Below are 27,489 nucleotides of genomic sequence, written 5' to 3' on the forward strand. Positions count from 1 at the left end.
TTTGCGAGTCCGGATTATAACGGTATAGTTACGGACTTTTGAAATTGGTTAGTTAAAGTTTAGTTTAAATGATTAGAACTCCCACCTTGTGGGAGTGGCCACCAATCAAATTATTTCATTTCAAATAGCACCCAATCAGACTTCACCAAGCCCATTTTGCATCAGCCAATCAAAAAAAAAAAAAAAAAAGGGAAAACAGGGTGACCCGTGCACCCATAAACCCATCCCATTCGGCTGGGGTAATTTCCGGCCTCTTCCACCATTTTTTTCAGGCCAAATACACCCATCCATCACCTGAAATCTCTTATGTAACCTCTCCTTTACCATATCCACCCAAGATTGAGGGGTTTTAGGCCAAAATTCACGAAGAACTTCACCGAGTTCGCGGGTGGGTTCCACGGCTATCCTACCATCCAGCGAGTTCTACCACCCACCATCACCCTTAATCAACTTCCCTTGGACCCAGGAACAAGACCCAACCAGTTATGGGGGGTGTTGGAACACCAAAGAAATCGAATCGAAGCACACCCTTTATAGGGTTCCGATGGGTTTAAGTGAAATTGGAGCCTTTTCTGGCCAAATTGAACTTGGCCACAGGTATAAATCGATTCCTCATGTTGTGTAGATGAATTTTCATGTATGGATCGTGTGATTTGGTGGAGAAATGAGAAAGTTATAATGATTTAAAGTTTGCCCAGTTTCCGGCCACCTCCGCCACTTTCGAGGCGTTTTACAGCCAAATCACGGCAAGATAGTCATTTTGTAAGGTATCAATCTCTTTCTCTCGTCGAGAACTATGATTTTTGTTTTTGAATCACTTGTTTTCGTTGAGTATTGACAAAGTTATGGACATTGAATGGTTGCCCAGAAATTCCGGCGAGTTACCAGTTTTCCCGCGGACAGCCGTGTTTCAGACCATTTTCCAGCCACCTCTGGACACCATTTGGACTCCAACCTGGTATAATCTTGTTATAAATATCTCTATCTTTGATTTGGTATATTATGGGTTGAATTTGGTGAGAAACAAGTGAGATATGGAGTTCTAAAGATCACCCAGGAAATCTGCAAAATCTGCAGAATCCGGCAAAGTCCCATTTAGGTTCACCACTTGATTAGAATAGTAATCGACGATCTGACCGTTGGATTGTCACCAAATTTTAATACATTATAGTACGTAATATTTGAGGACCATAGAAACTTACAGATTGGGAATCCGACGTACGGATCTTCTCGAATTGGATGTGTAAGTTTATAAAATAAATGTTAACCACCACTTGGTTTTGGGCAATTGGTCGAGATCCGACCGTTGGATCGTAATGAAATTTTAGTATGTTATTTTAGAAGCATAATGTGTATATTTGGAAGTTACGGATTGAAAATCCGATATGCGGATCTTCTGGATCGAGTTATACAGGGTTGTAGACCCTATCGTTGATCAAAGATCGACAGTTGACTTGTGGTCAATGAGTCTCAAACTATTTTAGAATGTCCTTGAGGATGTGCCTTATGTGAATTTCGTATTCTATTAATAAGAGTTCTGAGATGTGATCCGATAATTGTTATAGGCGCCAATCTTTGGGGACGTCTCGATGCGCATGCTAGAGAATCATAGCGTGGACTCTAGGTGAGTGGATCTTTTCCTTTTATCATAGGTATATAATTGATAGTTCCACAAATGCTTCTAAAGTGAATTATGCATGACAACTAGTTATTGTGAACTACGAATGGCTTGATCCTTATTTAGGGTACATAGGCAGTCTAACGAGACGTTAGATGCAGCCATACAATAAATGAGACTAAATAACTGAGACAATAGCCTTGTTTAGGGAATTGAGTAATGTGAGGGACATTGATGGAAAATATAAAATTTAACCTTATGATTTTGTGGTTAAATATTGGTCATAAATCAATGTATGAATAATCAGGAATTTGAAGTAAGGAAACGTAAGTAATGATAGTTAATTAAACTAGTATCTAGTTGGGCTTATCATTCATAATTATCTCCAAAAATAAGTAGTTCGGGAGTAGGGCATTACGGATTATGCATTTCACGCCATGTTATATATATATATATATATATATACTTGAAAATACTATGTTATGGTTGAGTTTTAGATTGCATCATGACATATTTATGTGTATTACCTGAACCTAATTATTGTGGATGCTTCGAAGTGCTAAATGATGCTGCGGATGCCCATGTAAGCTTCAGGTGAGTACTTGTTGATGATAGTGATGGTAGCGAGTATGTTAATGAGATATTAATTGACTTGCAAGTTGATGAGATATTGACTCAGCCGTACAGGTCACGTGAGGTGACTCCGGCTAGTATATTGATGAGTGATAGGAGCATATTTATGCGACTTAGTTGGCTTGTTCTTGTGCATTTATGTCGTGTTTCCTTAGTTATTTTAATGTTTAAAGTCATTTTCGTGTGTTTTCAGATTTTATGGACAAAGTAGGCAAGAAGATGCATTTTGGAGCATTTTGGAGCAAAATGGAGCTTGGAATGCATGTCACATATTTGGGCCAAAGTGGATGGACGAATTTGAGAACTAAAGAGGCCAAGATTGTGAAGAATTATGGTCCAAAAGATGAAGAACTCAGCCCAAAAATTTGTCACCCCAACTTGCCTTCATTGCCATGCAAAACAACATAGAATTCCCTTTGGATTCCCATGCCATGCTTGATCACTCTTGTCCCCTACATAATTTCTGATTTCATGCTTCAATTCATTTAATTATTACACTTAATTGCTTGATACCTCTTGTTCCCTTCACCCACAAAATTTTATACAACTTTCACAACCATAACATGCACCAATTGATGCTCCATCATTCACATTTGGAATCCCATGCCTTGTGTACCACATGTTGCTGCACCTTTGGCCCATTTATTGACACATTTTCACCTCCCTTTCCATCTCTATGCAATGTACACAATCATTCATGCTCCCTAGCTACAAGACCACTCCATTTTACCCTTCACACTTTGCATCATCACTTCATTTTCACCCTTGGACCATTGCACACCACATACACTCTTTGCCGTGCATTCTCCCTAGCCTAACCTGATTCTCTAAGGTTTTTGGGGCCTATATATACATGTTTACACCCCTTGGCAAAGGGTTCACACTCTCGTATTCACCATTCATCACAGAAATTCGTCCATACTCACCCTAGGTAGCAAAACACCCCAAAAACACCATTCTAGTGCCTAGAAAACATAACAGCCACTCCACCTTCTTCCACCCTCTTTGCCTAGCTCTCCACCACCCTCCAACCCTCAAACACTCCTCCACACTTACCCTAAACCTTTCCATACCATTCCCCATCCATTCTACATCATAAAACTACCCAAAAATCCGTCCACAAAGCAATCTGCCGCAAGCAAGCGAAGGAGAATTCTTGGATGCACTTGCTACCCAAGTTGGAGCATTTTAGGTGTTTTCTTTCCTTTGATTTCAATGTCTAATTTTATGTATCTTTGCTTTGTGAGTATGAGGAACTAAACCCCTCTTAGTTAGGGGGTGATTCGAAACCATGTTCATACTTGCAATATGATTTGATTACATCCAGTTGTGATTCATAAGTTGTGAATTCAATTTACTTATCCGATCGTATAAAAAATGATTTGTGTATGTTGGTTGAGAGTGCACGCTTAATTTTCATGCATGAATATAACGCTAGAATATAAGGGAGTTTCACCTAATCGTTATGAACTTATATTCACAAGTAGTGAAGGTTGCTAGTCACAATCACGTTAAGTAAATTCTTGGCATAAGTTTCATGCAAATCATAGTAACGAGTGCCTCGTCAATGCTTATGTTTTTCATAGAACTTAATGATTCTTGCTTGTATCTCTATTATGCAATTCATGTAGGGAACTTGTAGGGAATGTCTTGGGTTGTCGTATGCAATCATCCAATCCAATAACTTGTGGAAAAACTGAGGGTTAATTAGTGCAATTCATGGTTAATTTGGGGCGTTGAGTATTCATAGCTTATCGAAAAGCAACTGGAAATCGTTTTGTATGCATGTGTGACATGTGTGGAGAAGAACCTCCTAGCTAGCCTTCCATCCATAAGTTCATTCAAATTCATTTTACAATCTGTTTTGATTCACTTAAATTTGTCTAAGAATTTGTTTACTTTGTTCTTGTCTTAATTTAATTATTTTCGTCCAAAATCATCCCCATCTTATTTCTTTGAGTCATATTAATTAGAACTTGTCTTAGATTATGTTTTTAAGTGTTTTAGTTCATTAGAAAACCAAAATTCGTCCAAGTTTGTGTTAGAGTCCCAAAATTGCCCATATTGTGTGTTTAAGGTAGTTTTGAGTGTTTAGGGGCTGTTTTGAGTCTTTTGGTTTGTTTTAGTGTTTTAAAGTATAGTTTTGCATTCTTTGAGTCTAGTTAGTGTTTTAAACTTTGTTTTTACGTTTTCAAGTCAGTTTCCAAGTGATTTAGCAATCCCTCCTAATCCCCGGCCTAGAACGATCCCTACTTACATACTTTACTACAATTGATAAAAAGAGGGTTTAATTTTGTGTGTTAACTTATTTTTCACATCAATGAGATATATGAGGAGATATAAATAAAGTCGTACAGGTCACTATAAGTGACTCTAACTTATATACTAGCAATGATTAATAAGGTATATAAGGAGATACGGATAAGTCGTACAGGTCACTAGAGGTGACTCTGACTAATAAGCTAGTATATGTGATGATATATGATGAGATGCTAGCATATATTTATGATGAGATATTTGATGAAATGCTAGCATATATGTGATGATATATGATGAGATGCTAGCATATATTTATGATGAGATATGTGATGAAATGCTAGCATATATGTGATGATATATGATGAGATGCTTGCATATATTTATGATGAGATATGTAATGAAATGCTAGCATATATGTGATGATATATGATGAGATGCTAGCATATATTTATGATGAGATGCTAGTTGCTAGCATATATTTATGATGAGATATGTGATGAAATGCTAGCATATAAGTGATGATATATGATGAGATGCTAGCATATATTTATGATCAGATATTTGATGAAATGCTAGCATATATGTGATGATATATGATGAGATGCTAGCATATATTTATGATGAGATATGTGATGAATTGCTAGCATATATGTGATGATATATGATGAGATACTAGCATATATTTATGATGAGATGCTAGCATATGTTTATGATGAAATATGTGATGAAATGCTAGCATATATGTGATGATATATGATGAGATGCTAGCATATATTTATAATGAGATATGTGATGAGATGCTAGCATATATGGAATGAGATATTGATTCAACCGTACATGATGGGTGGATCTAGCTAACTTGCCATTTCCTATTGGTTTATTTCACTTGGGTTACTTATTCCTATTAAGATATTTGATGTAACATAACTGTAAGACTATCATTTTGGTTATGGTTTTGATTTATAGACACGCCTATTATTTTCTGGGAAATTAAACAGGTATTGCGACGAGGGGCTACTATCTTTGGTAGTTGGAATTGGTTTGAAGAGTTTTGTTTCACTCACTCACATTTTTTGTTTTTGTACCCCTCCAGGTTCTAGCAATAGAGTTCCGTATCGACGAGGATTCGGGGCACTTCCCAGTGTAGGTGGCTTCTTTTGATGGTATAATCATTATCTTACCTTACTGTACTTTACTTATGCTTTGTATCACGCGTGAAATGGGTCCAAACCCGCTCATCGCACACTCATGTACTTATGAAATTTTAGATTTTAATTCACACGTGAAATGGGTCCAGACCCGCTCATCGCACACTCATGTACTTATGAAATTTTAGATTTTAATTCATTCACAATTTTTTTTACATTATCACACTTTATGGCTTCATCACCTTCCAGGTGTCGGCCAGCATGGCTCGATTTGGGGTCCTAGTGGACATTCCGGATCGGGGTGTGTCAGTTTGGTATTAGAGCATAAGTTGGGCAGTATTGCATTCATCACATGCATGATGTGAGCATTTTTGGTTCTTAACCGGATGCTTGAATTTTTCCATCTCGTCGAATACGAAAAATATATTAGTTTTTCCTAAGTTTTAAGCGGTTTTGTCTACTCGTCTGACATTTTAGAAGGTCACGTTGGCGAGCGTCCTTTGCCTTAAGGTGAAGAATTTCCTCATCATGGAAAGATGTAGAGTGGTGACAAGTTGATGGCCCTAAAGTAGAGCTAAGGTGTTTGAGTGAACGGAATATCGAGGTAGTTGTGAAGACTCTATAGTCTGTGGCATGGTGAAGGGAAACATTATGGTATGTTTTGAGGATGTACATTCAGGTGTCACATTCCAAAGTTTTTATTTGAGATTGTATCATTGATCTACTTCCTCAGACCAAACTAATTTCCATGTATTTTTCAAGTGGCTCACACCATTGGAAGAACTCAATTAATAAAGCTTATTGATTAGAAAATTTATTCAACCAAGCCTTTTATTTGGGAACTTTGAACCTTAGAGTCATACCTAGATTTTAGGAACTTCTTTAAGTGATGATTAAAATTGTTATCCTCTACTTCGAGTTGTTAGTCTAGCCGACCCCTCCTTTGTAACTCGAGTTGTTTTCCTTAATCTGCTTACTTCGTAGTAGCCTTTTTGATGATATTCTTTTCTCATTCTAAAAAGAGTCTTAAGGATGAAGGTCGAAATTCTCACCAAGCTTTATGAGAGATTTAAGATATTCTTAGTTTTGTTGAGGTTATCGATTATCGGTTAGCTTAAGTGTTGTCCTTTCTCCAATTATGGTTTCCTTTTTACATTTTCGATAGTATTGATAAATTTGAAATTCATGGTGACGTTTTCTTGGGAGGTTAGATGTGTAGAGACATCGTGGTATGTTAACGCTTATGTTTCTTAGCGGTAGAACCGTTAAAGATGAACCATCATATTTATGACCTAGAATTAACAATTTTCATTTTCATTAAAAACCGACTGGTACACCTATGTAGAAAAGTGTGTCCAACCTTCATTACCTTAGAACTTCTTAATACACTTACTTTTTGGAACAAGTTAAGTTTCTAACAACGGTAATAGCAAAATTAAATCAGCATCTATGAGTGCACTATTGTGTATCTACTCTCAAACACTTTCAGCATGTCCTATTCTATTTTAGTTGGAAAATACGAGTATCGATATGGAGTTACCTTTAATCTATCAAGAAATGGTTCGAATGATTATAATCGTTTTGTTATATGAATGGAGTTGGGAAGTATCATTGTATACTCTTAGTTCGAGGTATTTTGTATGTGTAGAGAATGTGAAAATCAATAATCGTGACGCTGAACTAATGTTACACTCATGTAGTGTTCCAATTGGCGGTAGTTTTTCTTAAGTAGGAAGCAATATTCTTCTAGCTTTAAAACCTAAAGTATTGACGATAATTTCATTCTTGAAAATGGGCGTTGAAATTTCAACAGCAAGGCATTGAAATTTCATTCTTGAAAATCGCATAACACCTTTCCAAGGTGATAGCTTCAGAAATACCCAATCACCTACATTATATATCCGGTCAGTGGCATGTCTGTGTACTATACTCTTTTGTTGATCCTGGGCCGCTTTCAGGTTAGACTTAATTACCTGAATATTCTAAGTAGTTTCATCCACAATCCCCAGGCCCACCAAAACTCTTTCGCCAACTTCTGACCAGCATAATGGCTTTCGACAAGACTTGCCATAGGGTGCCTCAAAATGTGCCATACCAATACTCGAATGGTAACTGTTATTGTAGGCGAATTCCATAAAATCCAAACAATCATGCCAACCATTGCCAAACTGCAGCATTGAAAATCTCAGCATATCTTCTAATGTTTGAATAGTCAATTTAGATTGTCTGTCTGTCTGAGGGTAATATGTCGTACTATAAAGTAATCGCGTACCAAGAGCTTCCTGGAACGCTATCCAGAACTTAGAAGTAAATCAAGGATCTCGGTCCGAGATAATATCAACTGGCACACCATGGTACTTCACAATCTTCGATATGAATAACTTAGCTAATTGGCTTAATGGATACTTTTCCCTCACTGGAATAAAGTGTGCTGACTTAGTAAGCCGATCAACTATCACCCAAATGCTGTCATAACCATTCTATGTACGAGGAAGCTTGTACACAAAATCCATGGTAATATTTTTCCCATTTCCACTGTGGAACGAGAAGTGGCTGCATCAACCCAAACGATTTCTTCCTTTCAGCTTTAACCTGTTGGCAAATGGCACACCTACTCACATACTCGACAATTTCTCATTTCATACCCAGCCAATAATAAAATGGTCAAATGGTATGATACATCTTGGTACCTCCTGGATGCATTGCATATGTTGAAATATGTGCTTCATCAAGGATTTCTTTCTTTAACTCTGCATTATTCGGCACATACATTCTACTCTCTTGCATAAGCATGCTATCAGTTTCTCGAATTCTGAAATCTTTCTTCTTCCCTTGATTCCTTGCTTGAATTACTTCCTGGGTCTTTTTATCATTCGTCTGGGCCTCGAGCACACGATCAATTAAGATTGGCCTAACTTGAAAATTTGCAAGTAAGGCTTCATCTTTATCTTCCACTCCTAACTCCACTCTAGTAGACCTCAAATCTGCAAGGAGAGAAACATGACAATCATAGATGGCATTAATTCTAACTGAAGTCTTCTTACTAAGTGCATCAACCACTGCATTTGCACGACCAGGGTTATACTCAATCGTGCAATCATAATCACTAAGTAACTCAATCCACCTTTGCTACCGGAGATTAAGATCTCTCTGAGTAAAAAGGTAATGAAGACTCTTATAATCCGTGAAGATCTTACATTTCTCACCATAAAGATAATGTCTCCAAATCTTCAAAGCAAAGATGATAACTGCTAACTCCAGATCATGAGTAGGGTAATTCTTTTCATGACGTTTCAACTGTCTTGAAGCATAAGCAATCACCCTACCATGTTGCATCAATCACAACCCAGACCATTCAAAGAAACATCACTGTAGACCTCGAAATTACCACTATCATCAGGGAGTGCTAAAGGTGCATGAATGAGATAATACTTCAACTACTGAAAACTTTGCTCACAATTATCATCCCACTCAAACTTAACATCCTTTCTGGTCAACCTCGTCAATGGTAAAGCAATCACTGAAAAATCCTTAACAAACCGTCTATAATAGCCTGCAAGGCCAAGAAAACTTCATACTTTAATGACTGTTCGAGGTTGTTCCTAATTCTCCACAGTTGCCGCCACTTTTTGAGAATCCACTCGGGTACCTTGAGCTGATATAACATGTCCCAAAAATGCCACTTGACCTAACCAGAATTTGCATTTGCTAAATTTAGCATATAACTAGTGTTCCCTTAAATTTTTCTATACCAATTTAAGATGTCTAGCATGCTCTGCTATAGTCTTAGAGTATACCATACTTGACCAATCCCGAAACTACTGAGCACCGGTCAACGTTATATCGTCAAGGATCCAGAAGAGTTTCCCTCCAACCAGGAGGCTAATCATAGCGCGTTGACATCAGAAGCCAATCATAGCGTGACACGTGTCAACATCAGAAGCCAATCACAACATGACACGTGTCAATGTCAGAATGAAACTAGAAACTCTCTTTTATAAATAGAGATCATTCTCTCACAATATTTCCTAATGTCATTTGTACTAAATCATTCACTTGTACTCACTAAAGGAGAGCTTGAACCTATGTACTTGTGTAAACCCTTCACAATTAATGAGAACTCCTCTACTCCGTGGACATAGCCAATCTGGGTGAACCACGTACATCTTGTGTTTGCTTCCATGTCCCCATCCATTTACATACTTATCCACACTAGTGATCGAAGCAATCTAGCGAAGGTTACAAACTTAACACTTTCTGTTGTACCAAAGTCTTCACTGATTTTGTGCATCAACATTTGGCACCGTTTGTGGGAACAACACTTATTCTCACTCTCTTTAGCTTTGTCAAGCTGGTTTCCACCATTCGTACACTCTCTTTTGACCAGGCATCCCTCTCCAACATGGGGAGCGAAGGAAGCCACAACACACAGAATGACACCCCTCTTTCACCTAGTGCGAAGCAACAAAAGAATGAAGGAAAGAGGGTTGCTCTTCAAGCTAAAGTCGATGAGCTAGAAGTTCAGAACAACAAAATAGCAATGAAGAATGAGGTCATCTAGGAGCAGTATGAGAAGCTTTTTGAGATGCTCCACGAAACTAGGCGTACTCAAACATGCGAGCTTGTTGCCATTGTGGATATCAACCACATCTAGGTGCCCCCCAACATGGAGGGCCACCTTCTTTCGACATGGGTATCCCTGATGAGGAGCGAGCTAATCATCAAAACATTGATCAACGTGAGACTTCTCTTAACCCAACTGCTTCGACCCGAAGCAGGAGAAGTGGAGGAAGACACCACCTTGCAGAAGGGTTGGAAGGATCGAAAGCCGTTTATCGTGACTGCCGAGACTTCCTAAAGCAACGTTGAGAGAATCCCCTCCACATATGCTCGAAGATCAATGACCCAAGGGTTTCTGAAAGACTCAGTCCCCTCCTATGACCCAGGCCAGCTGCCAATCTAAGGAAGGAACGACAGGTCCTAGAGGAACATGAAGGTACAGGGGACTCTGAGGTATTCCGACAGACTCGCCCTAGAAGTTAGTACAACGAGTCCATGGAAAAATCACACGCCCTTGCTCAAACTTTCCTACTTCTAAGAGGTGATGAAGACTTATGAAAGAAAATCCCAGTGGTACATGACATGACTCCACTCAGGACCTCCTTGTCATACAGCTCCTTGAGGAAGTAAACAAGTTGAAGGCCGAACGTCGAGCCGAGATACCTGACTGGAACCAACCCAGGCCTGGATTTCTCACAAGGAGGAGGCTCGACACCCCCCTTCAAGCAAAGACAAAACAAAAGCTTGGTTTACAACTCTACACTGGAAGGGAAGACCCAATTGAACACCTTAACCTCTTTGAGTCCACCATGGCATATCGAATGCACACCGACGAATAGCGATGTCTTATCTTACCCTCCAACCTCTCTTGCAGAGCTCTAAACTGGTATTGCAGTCTTCCACCTGAGACAGTAGACTCATTTGAGGAATTGAGGAAACTCTTTGTCTCTCAACATATCTCCCAGACCGATCGCTTGCTTTCTGCAGATCACTTGTACACTATTCGCCAGAAGCCAGACAAGTCACTACGAGAGTATGCCTGTCGTTTCAGCCACGAGTATTCTCGTTGCGCTGAGGCAGATGACAAGACTGCCCTCAAGGCCTTCACGACAGGCCTACATGATTGTTTCTTCAAGTACATGATCAATGCCAACACTTGGAAGACTTACTCTGAGGTGATGGCATAGGCTTACAATCATGCCTCCGCCGAGGCAAGAACCACTGAAAGTTAAAAATAAATAATAATAAAAAACCAGGAAATCTTCACCTGAAGAAATCGATATGTTTACCTTTATAACGATACCATTCCTAGGAGGTGGCTGAATTGATAATGCTTGGCATGCATCACGGAATAGTTTTTCCAGAAAAGATGGTGACAAATCTTTATTTTGATAAGGATTTACCACCACAACCGTTATTGTTGCCGATGCAGGAAAATAGGCAATATATATAGCTCGCCCTTCAGATGTGCTGACATTAATAAAATTTAACATTAATTGCTATATATTTCTCTGAAGAAGATGAAAGCACAGAACAGATATGGATTTGGAAAAGCAGACAAATTATGATCAAAATGCATCAAGTCTGATTAGAAAAGAATGAAAATGGTCAACAAAGAAGATAACAAAGCAAGTTGCTCATGATATGAGAAAACAAAATCAAAGGAAGCCGGAGTGCGACATTAAATAAAGGACTTCTGTAGTCTGTGACTAAGAGACATTGACTTCTAATACTAGAAATTAACCCTCTATAATACATGGGAGTGGAAGCTAGATCCGACCAAATAAGAAGACCTCGACCTTCCAAATGGCAGCGGTGCCTCCCCCTGCCTTACTTAATACTTTGCCAAGTCAACAGATATATCAATCTCAGGGCAAAAGGAAAGATTTTCATCCTTACCAGTCTCATTTTAGTAAAAGGAGTAAGGAACACTACCGCAATAACCAAGGGTATCGCCATGACAATCCTCGACCTCAAGTAGTCAACACAGTAAGTCAAGCACATGTCAGGACAGCCCCTACCCCGAGGTATGAGGCATACATACCTTTAAATGCCACATGCATGGCCATTTACCCCATCATAGCACACTTGATACCGAAGCCAAAGCCAAGGCACCCGGATTACAAGCCCACGAAGAACACGAGCACGTTTTGTTGCTACAACGAGCATAACGGCCATGACGGCGAGAAGTGTATCACCCTTCGTGATCATATTGAAGCTTTGGCACGTGAAGGAAAAATTGATCAATTCCTCATTCACCCTCTAAGGGGTAACCGTAACCAATGCCAGGTGAATGTGATATATTCCATAAGCGGTGGCATACCCATATCTAAATCTTCCAACAGGGCCATGAAAAATAGCGAACGAGCTTTAAGGTCTGGCCACCAAGTGTTTCACGTGGAAGACATCAAGGGAGGTAAGTATCAAAAGCCTAACTGGGATCCAATATGTTTCTACCCTGAGGAAGAAAGAGGTATCATCTACACTTACAACGACCCATTGATCGTGGAAGCTCACATAGCCAACTTTGAAGTACGACAAATCCTGGTAGACACGGGGGCTTCGATCAATATCATGTTTGCTAAAGCTTTCAGGGCACTTAATGTAGCCGAACACTTGCTCGATTGCTCGATTTCCCCTCTGATAAGCTTCTCCGGTGATATCGTGCAACTTTTGGGGAGCATACACTTACCTTTCACCATTGGTACAGGCCCGTACACATTTACCATTACCACTAACTTCTTGGTGGTTGATTTCCCAACGACATACAATGTCATCTTCGAATGCATAGGCATCAATGATCTCAAGGCCATGGTATCCACACATATGTTGTTGATGAAATTTCCAACCCCCTATGGCAATGGTTACATCAGAGGAGATCAACTTAGTGCATGATCATGTTACAACATTTCGGTCAAGCAAAAGCACCTGCCTGTGCCCAAGGAAACCATTTATGTACATGACCAAGTCATAAAGACCAACCCAGACGAAGCCAACTTAGATCTTCACGATGGCAACAGTCAACCCGACGATCCTCGAGATGACTCTTTCACCTAACAAGTACAACCCGCTGAAGAGTTGAAGAATGTCTCTATCTCAAAAGATTATCCAGATGACATGGTGAAGATTGGCACCACCTTGTCACCACCTTGTCACTACCCATTCGGTTGGCATTGACCTCTTTTTTGCAAGAGAACACGGAGGTATTCGCCTGGTCATACTAGGACATGCCAAGCATCTCTCCCGATATCATCTGTCATCCCTTAAGTATTGACCCCAAGACCAAGCCAGTGAGACAGAAGCGAAGATCTTATGACGCTGAACGGTACGAGGCAATGAAGGCAGAAGTTGAAAAACTCAAAGGCATAGGCTTCCTCCGCGAAGTCAATTATCCAACATGGGTAGCAAATGTTGTCCTTGTTAAGAAGAATCCGACCAAGGAAAGTCTCCTGCTCCAAAAGGTCATTTGGAGAATGTGTGTCGATTGCACCGACCTAAACAAAGAATACCCGAATGATAGCTTTCTTCTTCCTCTTATAGACAGATTGATAGACTCTACGGCAAGGTGTGAACTTTTGAGCTTCATGGATGCTTACTTAGGATACAACCACATCCTTAAGAACCCTCCGAACCAATAACACAAAGCCTTCACTACTAACAGGGGACTATATTGCTATAAAGTCATGCCTTTCAACCTAAAGAATGCAAGAGCAACTTATCAGAGACTGGTCAATTCAATGTTCGCCAAACAGATTGCGAAGAGCATGGAAGTTTACGTTGATGATGTTCTAGTCAAGAGCAAACATGCTGACCAACACATCACCAACCTGTCTAAAACTTTCAGCATTTTGAAGATGTATCGAATGAGGTTGAACCCCAACAAATATGTCTTCGGCGTAGGCTTTGGCAAATTCATAGGCTTCATGATAAGCCAACGAGGCATTGAGGCTAATCCTGAGAAGATTAAAGCAATCATCGACATGAATGAACCGGTAACTTCAAAAGACATCTAAAGCTTTACAGGCAAGGTGGCAGCCTTAACTAGGTTCATTTATATAGCCACAGACAGATGTGCTCCATTCTTCAAAGCACTTTAGGGAAGTAAGAAGTACATTACAGGGACTGATGAATGTGCTCTCCAAACCTGAGGTTGGTGACACTCTGATTATCTATCTGTCGGTATCGGCTTCAGCAGTAAGTTCAGTTCTTATTCGAAAGGATGGTGATGTCGAACAGCCTGTCTACTATGCTAGCAAGGCCTTACAAGATATGGAGACACGATACTCCAACATTGAGAAATTTGCTCTAGCATTGGTCATGTCTGCTCGAAAACTTTGCCCTTACTTCCAAGCACACTTCATCATCGTGCTTACCAATCATCTTCTTCAACAGATACTCCAAAGTCCTGACACTTCTGGGCGAATGGTCAAATAGGCGATAGCATTGGGTGGGTTTGAGATCTCCTACCAACCAAAGCCAGCTAAAAAGGGCCAAGCAGTGGCAGACTTCATTGCCGACTTCACATATCCTGTTGACATTGTTTCTATGCCTAAAGAAGTGGTTTCATTACCCTCGGAAGCTCAGAAAATAGAACCAACAGCCCCAGCATGGAGTTTATATGTTGATGGCTCGTCCAACCAACAGGGTTGTGGAGCAGGACTAATCCTTACGACCCTTGACAAAGTGGCGATGAAGTATGCTCTTCGTTTCAAATTCAAGGCGTCGAACAATGAGGCCGAATATGAAGCCCTCCTAGTAGGCTTATGTTTGGCCAAACACCTTGGGGTTAAACGAATTGATATCTTCAGTGACTCCCAATTGGTGGTTAACCAGGTCACCAATAACTTTGAAGCTAAGGATAGCTCCATGGCAGCATATCTGGCACAAACACAATTGTTGCTCAAGCACTTCCACTACCATATCACCCAAATTCCTCGAATGGCAAACAATCATGCAGATGCTTTGGCTCACCTCGCCTCAACGGTGGAAGACAAGATTGGGAGAAAAATTCAGGTCAAATTGTTGGCAGCACTAAGCACCATGGCTGCGGAAGTGTACAACTTACAACAGGGGGATTGTTGGATTACCCCGATTTATAGATTCCTTGTTCATGGCACCCTTCCAAATAACAAAGTCCAAGCTAAGCAAATTCAATACAAGGCTACCCGTTACTTAATCATTAATGACCAATTCTACAAGCGGGGTTTTAACCTACCATACCCAAGATGCCTTACGCCTGCAGAGGCGAAACTGTCATTCGGGAAATACATGAAGGAGTCTGCAGAGATCATGTTGGATCTCGATCCCTACCACACAAGGCTTTTCGCAAGGATATTACTGGCCAACAGTCCACCAAGATGCCATCAAAATATCCCACTCATGTGATAAGTGTCAACGTTACGCAACTATTCCTCACTCCCCTCCCAAGCCGCTCACTCCTATGATCAGCCATTGGCCCTTCGCCCAATGGGGTTGATTTAATCGACCCAATACCTGTAGGGAAGGGCAAGGTTCGTTATGCAATCGTTGCAGTTGACTACTTCACAAAATGGGCCGAAGTAGAACCCTTGGCAACCATTACTGAGGTACAAATAGAAGACTTCATATGGAAAAACATCCTTTGCAGATTCAGCATTCCCAATGCGATAGTCACTGATAACGGGTGACAGTTCGATAATAATAAGTTCAGGATGTTCTGCTCTAAGTTCAACATCAACTTATGTTTTGCCTCTCCAGCTCATCCCCAGTCTAATGGACAAGTTGAAGCCATCAACAAAATAATCAAGCGAACTTTGAAAACCAGCTTGGACAAGGCTAAAGGTTGTTGGCTAGAATTTGTGCCCCAAGTTCTTTGGTCATACCGCACTTCGTATCGGACATCAACAGGAGAAACCCCATTCTTACTTGCTTTTGGTACAGAGGCAGTTGTCCTAGTTGAGCTTGAGCAAGCAATGTTCTGAGTCTAGAACTACGCGCAAAGCGAAAATGACAAACAACTTACCCTTAACATAGATCTAGTTGAGGAACACAGAAACCAGGCTCACTTGAGGAATGTAGCCTACAAACAACATATCTCTAACTACTATAACTCAAGGGTCAAACCTTGTTCTTTCAAAGTGGGGGACTGGGTATTAAAGAAAAGATTACTCTGCGACAGAGTCCAGAGTGAAGGAACACTTAGTCCAAACTGGGATAGACCGTTTGAAGTTGCTGGCATCAGTCGCTCTGGCTCCTACAAGCTTAGAAGCTCTAATGGCAAGACCCTTGGGCATCCATGGAACACTGATCACTTGAAGTACTATTACAAGTAAACTCACATTGTACAAGTGTTAAGCTTTAGCCGTTCGGCATCTTATGTAATGAAGACTATTTGGCATGAATTCAATAAAGAGGTGATTTAGACAACTCGGTCTTAATCTTCTTACATTCCTAGCAATGAAACACTCGGGTTCAAAGCTTCAACATGAATGCTTCCAACATGAAACAAAGTCTAAGTATATGTCAACAAGACTATACAAATAAACGAATAGCTTCACAGTATATTCGTTCAATCATACATTCCAACACATTCATACATAAGCCAACTGTGCTTTGAAAGGGTTCAACATCTTTTGGGTCATTCAACACTTGCTACAATGTGCCTAGACATCTTGCCCTTATTCTCACCAACCAGGTGATGAAATGTGAAGAAGGAACTCATCTTCATGCCACCAACCATGTGATGAAATGTACAACCTGTACTCTCCTTCATGCCACCAACCAGGTGATGAAATGTATAACCCGTACTCTAATATCATTTCGCAACTGGCCACTCATTCCACTAACCAGGTGAAGAAGGAACTCATCTTCATGCCACCAACCAGGTGATGAAATGTACAACCCGCAGCCTAATATCATTTGGCAACTTGCCACTCATGCCACCAACCAGGTGAAGAAGGAGCTCATCTTCATGCTACCAACCAGGTGATGAAATGTACAACCCGTACTTTCCTTCATGCCACAAACCCAGTGATGAAATGTACAACCTGTACTCTAATATCATTTGGCAACTTGCCATTCATACCACCAACCAAGTGATGAAATGTACAACCCGTACTCTTCTTCATGCCACCAACCAGGTGATAAAATGTACAACCCGTACTCTAATATCATTTGGCAACTTGCCACTCATGCCACCAACCAGGTAAAGAAGGAACTCATCTTCATGCCACCAACCAGGTGAAGAAAGAACTCATCTTCATGCCACTAACTAGGTGATGAAATGTACAACTCGTACTATCCTTCATGCCACCAACCAGGTGATGAAATGAACAACCCGTACTCTAATATCATTTGGCAACTTGCCATTCATGCCACCAACCAGGGGAAGAAGGAACTCAGCCTCGTGCCACCAACTAGATGATGAAATGTGATTAAAGGTGATGAAGGAACTCACATTCGTACCACCAACCAAGTGATGAAAGCAACTCACCATTCATTCCACCTACCAGAAGACGAGTGGTACAACTTGTACATGTGAACTCCTAGTATTCACCAATAATCAAAAACCCTCAAGCTTGACAACTCAACTAGGGGAGCACTTATGCCCAACAAGAGTTATAGTCACCAACAAAGTCTTATTGCAAGCCAACAACAACTTCAGTGCATGGCATACGAAGATCAAGCTATTCAGCCCTCTTGCATCTGCTTTAAACATTTCCCCTCTGTAACAATGCAAACACTACAACTCGTAGAAAGCTTCACACACTCCTGATCAAGACAGTGTGAAACAAAACCAATTTATGGTGCCAACAAAAGCTTCATCAAAGGAGTTCAACCACAATTCTCAAAAGCTTCACACTATCTTGATTAAGATAGTGTGAAGCAAAATCAATTCATGGTACCCAACAAAAGCTTCACCCACAAAAGCTTCACCTACAAAAGCTTCACCACAAAAGCTTCACAACAAAAGCTTCATCAATGGAGGACAGCTACAAATTCTCAAAAGCTTCACACTATCTTGATCAAGATAGTGTGAAGCAAAATCAATTCATGGTACCCAACAAAAGCTTCAACTCCAAACCTTCACCTATAAAGTTTCAACTCAAAAGTTTCACCTACAAAAGCTTCACCCACAATAGCTTCACCTACAAAAACTTCACCCACAATAACTTCACCACAAAAGCTTCACCCACAAAAACTTCACCCACCACAAAAGCTTCACCACAAAAGCTTCACCAACAAAAGCTTCATCAATGGAAGACAACTACAAATTCTCAAAAGCTTCACACTATCTTGATCAAGATAGTGTGAAGCAAAATCAATTCATGGTACCCAACAAAAGCTTCAACTCCAAACCTTCACCTACAAAGCTTCAACTCCAAAGCTTCACCCACAATAGCTTCACCTACAAAAGCTTCACCCACAATAGCTTCACCTACAAAAGCTTCACCCATAAAAGCTTCACCAACTAAAGCTTCACCCACCACAAAAGCTTCACCCACCACAAAAGTTTCACCTACAAAAGCTTTACCCATAAAAGCTTCACCAACAAAAGCTTCACCCATAAAAGCTTCCCCCACCATAAAAGTTTCACCTACAAAAGCTTTACCCATAAAAGCTTCACCCACAAAAGCTTCCCCCACCACAAAAGCTTCACCCACAAAAGCTTCCCCACCATAAAAACTTCACCCATAAAAGCTTCACCAAAAAAAGCTTCACCCACCACAAAAGCTTCACCTGCAAAGCTTTAACACAAAAGCTTCACCTACAAAAGCTTCACACTATCTTGATCAAGATAATGTGAAGCAAAATCAATTCATGGTACCCAACAAAGCTTCACCTACAAAACTTCAATACCAAAGCTTCCCCTACAAAGCTTTAAAATATATATTCGGAAATTCGAAAATTCAAAATTTCGGAAATTCAAAAATTCAAAAATTTGAAAAAAAAAATTCGAAAAACAAAATCGAAAAAAAATTGCTAGGTCTCCTCTTCTTTGGGCCTAACAACTTTCATAACAAATATATATGAAGAAGGAGTTTTGGGCTACCACTTAGAAAGGAAATGCCTCATTCGTCAACTCCCTCGATTGGAGACTTGGGGGACTCCTACCATATGCTACTGCACCTTGATACTCAGAAGTCTCACGACCACTCAGTGACTTGGATTTTTCAAGTCTCCAAACAAGAAGTTTTCCCCACTCAGGAAATTCAGAGAGCATTACCTTAACGTACATGCTTCACTCACAAAGCTTCAACATACAAGGTTCAACAAAAGGAAAAATTCAAAGAACTTAGTGAAGAAGGCCTTGGTGTATTTAACACAATACGTTGAAATGAAGCAAAGCTTGTTTATTGATATCTTCGATAAGTTACAAATATGTACATATACATGAATCAAAATAAACAAACAAGAGGGTGCCTTCACAAAGGTTGCTCAGGAGAAGTCTCAGCAGTCAACAGAGCCTCAGAAAGAGGAAGCACCAGAGGATGATTATTCGGAGCCTCAGTACTAGGCAGAACCCTAAAAGAATGAGGCACCGAAGGTTGATCATTTGGAGCTTCGTTACGCGGTACAGCCCTAGAAGACGAAGGCAATAAATGCATTTGGAACAAACCGACAAACCTCTGATGATCAAGTAAAATCTGACCATCAGATTCCTGTAGCTGGTCGAGCTTTCTCTTCATGTTTGTTGCATGGTCATGTGCGAGTCTATGCAACTGTTTATTCTCATACTTGAGCCCTCTTAGCACTTCAGCCGCCAATGATTCAACTTGGCGAGTTCGAGCAAATAGGGGTTGGGCCATATTAGACACAGAACCTACACACTGAACACTGAGAGCCAGAGAATCTTCAACAGCCAACTCATTAGACCGTTTGGAAAGTAGTCTGTTATCTTTGGGAGTGAGAAGGTTTTTGGCCACCACCGCAGCGGTCATATCATTCTTCATCACAGAGTCCCCAACGGTAAGAGGACCAGTAGGGGATAAGAATGATGGGCGCCATATGTTGTCTTGAGAAGGCATGACTGCCTCTTCACCAAAGTTCAAGTCAAAACGACGGTCGGATGGGCCAAACATTCTCAGAAATGATGAAGGAGAAATGAAGTGCAATAAATCTCTGATGTAAGGGGAAAATTCCTACAAGCAATAACTCTCTGAATGTACTTCTTGCACACAATTGGTGCTATTATAAAAGAAAGGGTAATAGGGTCGTTGGTTCAAAAATCGAAGAGGCACCACTATCCGGATTCCAAAGAGGCACCACTTTCCACACGTAACATCAGCTCCTCGAGTACCACAGATAACTTTACCAAATATCTCTGACAAAGTTTAGACACATAAATTTTGAAGGTCCAGCTACCCTACTATTACCCACTAGGGTAAAGGAACAACACTACTGCTTGATAACTAGAAAGTCCCAATGTGTGTCAACTTCCATGCTCCGTGGCAAGGCAAACTGGCAAAAATGCCCAACCTTTACTCACATTTAAGAAAACACTCCCAACAAGATTGCTTGCTCAAAAATCGAAGAGGCACCGCCCTCCGAATCTTGAGAGTCAGACTCCCAATAGGATTACTTTCTAAAAAATCGAAGAGACACTACTCTCCGAATCTCAAGAGTCAGACTCCCAACAGGATTGTTTTCTCAAAAATCGAAGAGGCACCGTTTTCCAAATCTCGAGAGCCAGACTCCTAACAGGATTATGTGCTTAAAAATCAAAAAGGCACCGCCCTTCGAATCTCGAGAGCCGGACTCCCAACAGGATTACTTTCTCAAAAATCGAAGAGACACTGTTCTCCGAATCTCAAGAGTCAGACTCCCAACTGGATTGCTTTCTCAAAAATAAAAAAGGCACCGTTATCTGAATCTGGAGAGCCAGATCTTCGATAGGATTGCTTGTTCGAAAATCGAAAAGGCACCGCTCTCCGAACTTCGAGATCCAGATTTCCTTGGATAAAGCTTGTCTATAATCTTCACACGCAACATCAGCTTTCCAGATACCACAGACCACTTTTTCAAAGCGCTCTGACAAAGTTAAAACACGTGAGGCTTGCAGCTCCCACTACATTGCTATGACCAAGAAGGGTAAAGGAATAACACAGCTACTTATTGTTAGGGAGACTCCTATATATGTTGACCTCCATCCTCCACAGCCAGGCAGACCTGCAAATAAAAAAAAATGCTCAACTTTTCTTCACATCTGAGAGGGCACTCTCAGCAGAGTCTCTCAATTTGATGGACTTGTTTTGACCCTCAGCACAATGAAACATGTGGAGACAAGCGTAACAGAACACATGCCGATACATCCACTACTTTGTCAATAGCAAAAGTATCCCATATCATCAAGGTCGAACGCATTCTTGATTTGATGGACTTGTTTCGACCCTTAAATTCTTGAGTTGGCCTTATACTCTGGAGGAAACCAGAAAACCCTCCAGCCCAGTTCAAGAATAAGCTGTGGAAAGTTACTTCTTCAAAAGTAAAAGTATCTCATATCATCTCTTCTCCATTTGCTTCTCCTTATCCTTATTGTTGTGTACGACACAAGGAGAAGGAGAACAATCAATCGGAAGCCAAGTCGAACCTCTGATCTAGGTTGCTTGCTTGGAAGTCTGATTACTTACCTTGTCTGTTACCTCATTCGGCAAATCTCCTAGCTCGGTGACTTGGGGGACTCCTACTATAGGGTTTGTATTGCACTTGACCAAGCCCGAAACTACAAGTAAGCTACAAGTGAAATTGATACATTACCTTGTGCATCTTCATCGGTTAAAGATACCACCCCTTGATAGAGGAAAAGTACTTCTAGAGAAGATGCCACATCTACATATGAGACAGATAAGGCAAGTGAAAATGATACCACACTTCGGTACTTAGAAGTTTCGTGATTACTCAATGGCTTGGATCTTGCAACTCCCCAACCAAGGAGCTTCCCTCACTCAGGAACTTAGGGGAGCACTGTTTATGCCATACTTGACCAATCCCGAAACTACTGAGCACCGGTCAATGTATACCGTCAAGAACCAGAAGAGTTTCCTTCCAACCAGGAGGCCAATCATAGCGCGACACGTGTTAACATCAGAAGCCAATCATAGCGTGACACGTGTCAACATCAGAAGCCAATCACAACACGACACGTGTCAATGTCAGAATGAAACTAGAAACTCTCTTCTATAAATAAAGATCATCCTCTCACAATATTTCCTAATGTCATTTGTACTAAATCATTCACTTGTACTCACTAAAGGAAAGCTTGAACCTATGTACTTGTGTAAACCCTTCACAATTAATGAGAACTCCTCTACTTCGTGGACGTAGCCAATCTGGGTGAACCATGTACATCTTGTGTTTACTCCCCCTTTCCCCATCCATTTACATACTTATCCACACTAGTGACCGAAGCAATCTAGCGAAGGTCACAAACTTAACATTTTCTGTTGTACCAAAGTCCTCACTGATTTTGTGCATCAACAAATACAATAACAAACCTATCAAAATATGGCTGGAATACTCGATTGATTAAATCCATGAAAGCTGCTGGTGCATTAGTTTACCTGAATGGCATCACAAGAAACTCATAATGACCATATCGAGTCCTGAAAGCTGTTTTGGGGACATCTTCATTTCTAATCTTCAACTGGTAGTAACCATACCTCAAGTCAATCTTAGCAAACACACAGGCACCTCAGAGTTGATCAAACAAATCATCTATACGGGGTAATGGATAACGGTTCTTAATTGTTACCCGATTCAATTGCCTGTAATCAATGCATAGCCTTAAGGTTCCGTCTTTCTTCGTCACAAATAAAATTAGAGCTCCCCAAGGTGAAGTACCAGGTTGAATAAAACATTTATCCACTAATTCTTGCAACTGAACTTTTAATTCCCTTAATTCAGCAGGAGCCATGCTATAAGGAGTCAAATATATAGGATCCATACCTAGAAGTAGATCAATAACGAATTCCACATCTTTGTCTGGCAGCAATCCAGGTAAATCATCAGGGAACACATCCGAAAAATGTCTGACCACACGCACATCCTCCGCACTGCTAGGAGCATCAACATTCAACACCATATGAGCCAAATATCCCTGACAACCTTTCGACAACAATCTTTTGGCTTTCATGGCAGAAATAACACCATGCCTCACCCCGCTAGGCTCTCTTACAAATGTAACTTCAGGTAATCCAGGACAATGGAAAGTAACTGTCTTTCCATAACAATCTATCTTGGCACGATTATAATGTAACCAATCAGTGCCCAAAATCACATCAAAATCAACAATGTCTAATGGCATAAGGTTAGCGGGCATAATAACATCCTCCACCATCACTGGAAATCCTGGATATACCCGATCAACATAAGACCTCTCTCATCTAGGCTTAGAGTACTCTAAATCGTATCCTAGAGGTGTAGGATGAGGTTGCGTCATTTGAGCAAATGTATGAGAAACAACAGAATGCGTAACACCACAATCAATCAATACTCTAGCAAAATGACCAAGAATATTTAACGTACTCATGATTAAATCAGGATTGTTCTAAACATCTTGCAGAGTCATGTTATGGATATGTCTTTGATTCTGCTGTCGTCCACCACGACCTCTGCTAGCATGAATACCTCGTCCTTGTCTTGGCTGACCAGACTGCCTTAAAGATCCTGCACTACTAGCAGTAATCTCTACCTGTTGGGGCTATCCCCCTGGTACCACTGGGATCCACCTACTAAATGTGGCTGATATGGCATAAAACCTCCCTGATACTGAGGGTAACCACTCTGATAATGAGGGTCCTGCGAGTACTGATACTACCCTAAAACAGAAGGATCAGCGTCGCCCTGATAATGATTAGCACTTCCGCGACCAGTCTGGCCATAACCACTAGATCCTGAAACTTGCTGGGTCGGCGCATGTGGAGGTAAGGAAGGCTGTTGAGGCTTCTGCTAATTCTAAGGGCAATGTGCAGCCCTATGCCCCATCTGTCCACAAGTATAACATGCATTGCTGCCTCTCCTACACTCTCCAAAATGCTTATTATTACACTTGCGGCATAAAGGAGCACCTGAACCACCTGAACCACCAAAGTCCCTCTGCCTTTGAAATCTTGGGCCTCCAGCAAATCTACCATCTCTCCTCTGTACATTAGAGCTCAAACCTCCACTAGAAGAGCTAGAACTGACACCACTTCTCTTGAAATTTTAGGTCTTACGAAGCCCTTGAGATGATTGACCTTTACCTTTATCATCTCGCCTCTGGTTCCCATTATTTTCTTCTTCATCTTCACTTTCACTAGGCATGTTCTCTGAATCCTCAATCTGCAGTAACACCTCATAAAACTCTTGGTAAATGGCACAGGGAGTTGATGTCGCTATGGAACGCCATTTCTTCTTAGTGCCCAACCTGAAACGATAGAGCATCTCAACCGAATTAGCAGCAACCTCCGGATCATATCGAGACAAATCAGTGAACCTCCTGTAATACTCATTCGCTAACATCTTTCCTTGTTTTAAATGAGTAAACTCTTGTTTTTTGCGATCAATGTACTCAGGGGGAATAAACATTTTCTGAAACAACTATTTAAACACTTCCCAATCGGCTACAACCTCTAGTGGCATCTGATATGACTCCTGTCTCCACCAGGATGTAGGCTCCGGACCCAAAAACCAGGTAGTCATTTCGACCCACCTATCAAGAGGAAGATTCCCCTAACTCTGCATCATAAGGAAAGTCTTCTCGACATGATTAAGCCTCTTCTCTGCTCCCTCATGTCCTTTATTTCCCATGAAATGATTCACTTCAGATTATACACAGTCTCAAGAGGTGTCCTTTGAGGAGGACAGAGCGAAGACTGAATGGCATTAGCTATAGCTTTCCCTAATTGAACAATATCAGGAAAACTAGGCTCAGCTGAGTGACGTGGCTCTCTACGAGGCAGCATAGTTCTAACAGAAGAAATCACAATGATTAGATCATTTACAAGATATACAGGACTACTAAACCTAGGCTCTGATACCAAACTTACACATCCCGACCTAGAATCAGGGCGTGCTGGCCGTCACGTGGGGGTGACGTAACCATGTGCACAGTGCAGAAACGATAAGAATAAGAAATATACGAATAAATAAAAGCCAAAAGTTACTAATGTGCACTAATAAGCAGAAAGTGCTATGAGTGAGATACAAGAGTAAATACTCTTTATCAGAGCATAAAAAGTCTAGGTGCAGTCCGGTAGGACAAGTATTAGTAATACAATACTAGAAGATATCCTATGAATATTTTATTATGTCAGAACCACCGTGATCCTCAATGCCACCAACAACAAGTCTACCTAAAACCTGGAGGGGCACAAAACAGAAAATGTGAGCGGGCAAAAACAAATGTTTTGAGATTACATTTAACTTTCGAAAGTTCTAACCCCTCGCCGTAAAACATGCATAATTTTTCCAAGAAATAAAATATAAATATATACATATATCTAGGTATGTATCAATTCAAAATCATAAGTATGTCAAGCCAAGATATAAACAGGTTAAGCAACTCAGGTTAAAATAAATTCATGGAAAATAACACATTAGCCGGAACCCCTGCAGAAATATGCACGGCTGAATTCATAGCTCACTAGTCAATCTAGCCGGAGTCACTACAAATGACCTATACGACACTACACTGCACACAAGTCGGAACCACTGAAAGGTCTGTACGATAAGACTAGGTGTAATATAGTCATGCTCATCACTACGCTCTCATAATAGCTGTGCAATAAATCACTAGTCACCTACGAGTCGGAACCACCTATAATGCTATGTACGACAAGACTGTGTACCTAAATTGGATCCAATGTGAGCATAGGCCTGTACCATATCTTTGGCTAAATCACAATCACCCGGGGTGCAGGTTTATGAGCTCTATGCTTCTCAATTGATCACAACCGTTATTCACATTTACAATTCCAAAACTCACCTGAGCTTACCTGAGTGTCCACAACACCACAATTATTTATTATGCATCATATACTAGTTCATATACTGAATATAAATTTATATGCATGGCATTTCAAAGCATACTTTCATTTAAACGCATTTTTTGGGAAAATATCAAGTACATAATTATATACTAAAAACCAAAAGCCCACTCACTGGTAAGTCGAAAGGTAGTAGCCCCCGAGTCACCCTTGACTGCACTCGTCCTTGGGATACGTCTCCCTTATATGCGAAACAACTATAAAAATGTTAATTTAAAGCACATAACCAATACTAGCTAATAACTTCTCATACATTGCTCAAATGGGATGTTTGAATATACCAACGTGATCTACACAACCTCACGAACATCCCCATATTTTTAGAAAAATTTTCCGACGTCCCACGCGCCGGCAAGGGCACGGCAACACGGGCGGCCACGCGTAGGGACCCTAACGGAATCCCCTAACCCCGTTAGGAATATTCGGTTAAAAGTAATGGAAACCGTTAAAACTAACCAACGCCGTTAGGAATATTTCATCAAAGTTGACGGAATATTCCGTCATCCCCTACCTTCAAACTCCGACGACCGTCACCGTCGCCGGAAACTGGAAAACTTTAAAACCTTCATTTCTCATCCATTTCTCAACCAATTTGCATGAAACTTAAACCAATTTAAAGCTTAATACGAATAGAACACAACCATACCTTTCAAAAGCCCTAAAACCCACGGAACTCGCCGGAAAATCCCTCGATAATCCTGCTAAACCTGTAACTCGTCGAAACTCAACTTTCCAACGTCTAAATCACTTCATTTTTCTTCTCCAAGCTTCGTGAAGACAATCTAAAGCTTCCTATGCCCTTAAAAACTCCTAAAAACTCACAACAATTAGTGCATGAAAAGTACCTAACTCGGAGTTCGAGAGAAACTAGGGTTTTCGAAGGTTTCAAGTTTTAAAAATAGTACGAATGGACTCAAGAGCTTGTAGGGAACAAGAACATTACCTTTTTAACATCGATCCGTGCCTAAAATGGAAGGCTTGGAGTTTGTCTGTACAAAGTTGACGGAAACAAAAGAAAATCGAGAAGGAGGAGAGAGAGTGTGCATGGGAAGGGGAGAGAGAGAGAGTTAGAGAGTGTGTGTGGTTCAAAATTGTTTGACTTCCAAACAACCACAAAACCATTACAATTTTAAGTCCTAATTGGTTCCAAATATTAGGGACTTAAGGTATTAGATCACTTCCAAACTTAAATTACATAATCACACAAAACGTCCAAGGGAAAAATAGTCATTTCACATCGTCGAAACTGAATATTTCGGGACGGTCT

At 40.6% G+C, this 27,489-nt stretch overlaps 1 long non-coding RNA gene across 1 annotated transcript; it reads left to right on the plus strand.

The window, feature by feature from the left end:
• Positions 1 to 4,418: 4,418 nt before the first annotated feature.
• LOC139192639 (uncharacterized) lies at positions 4,419 to 5,873 on the plus strand. The gene is made up of 2 exons (XR_011576870.1): positions 4,419 to 4,608; positions 4,686 to 5,873. It is a non-coding gene; the product is annotated as an uncharacterized lncRNA (long non-coding RNA).
• The last annotated feature ends 21,616 nt before the right edge of the window (positions 5,874 to 27,489 follow it).

Source organism: Malus domestica, chromosome 16 (assembly GCF_042453785.1).
Source record: "Malus domestica chromosome 16, GDT2T_hap1".
Lineage (NCBI taxonomy): Eukaryota > Viridiplantae > Streptophyta > Magnoliopsida > Rosales > Rosaceae > Malus > Malus domestica.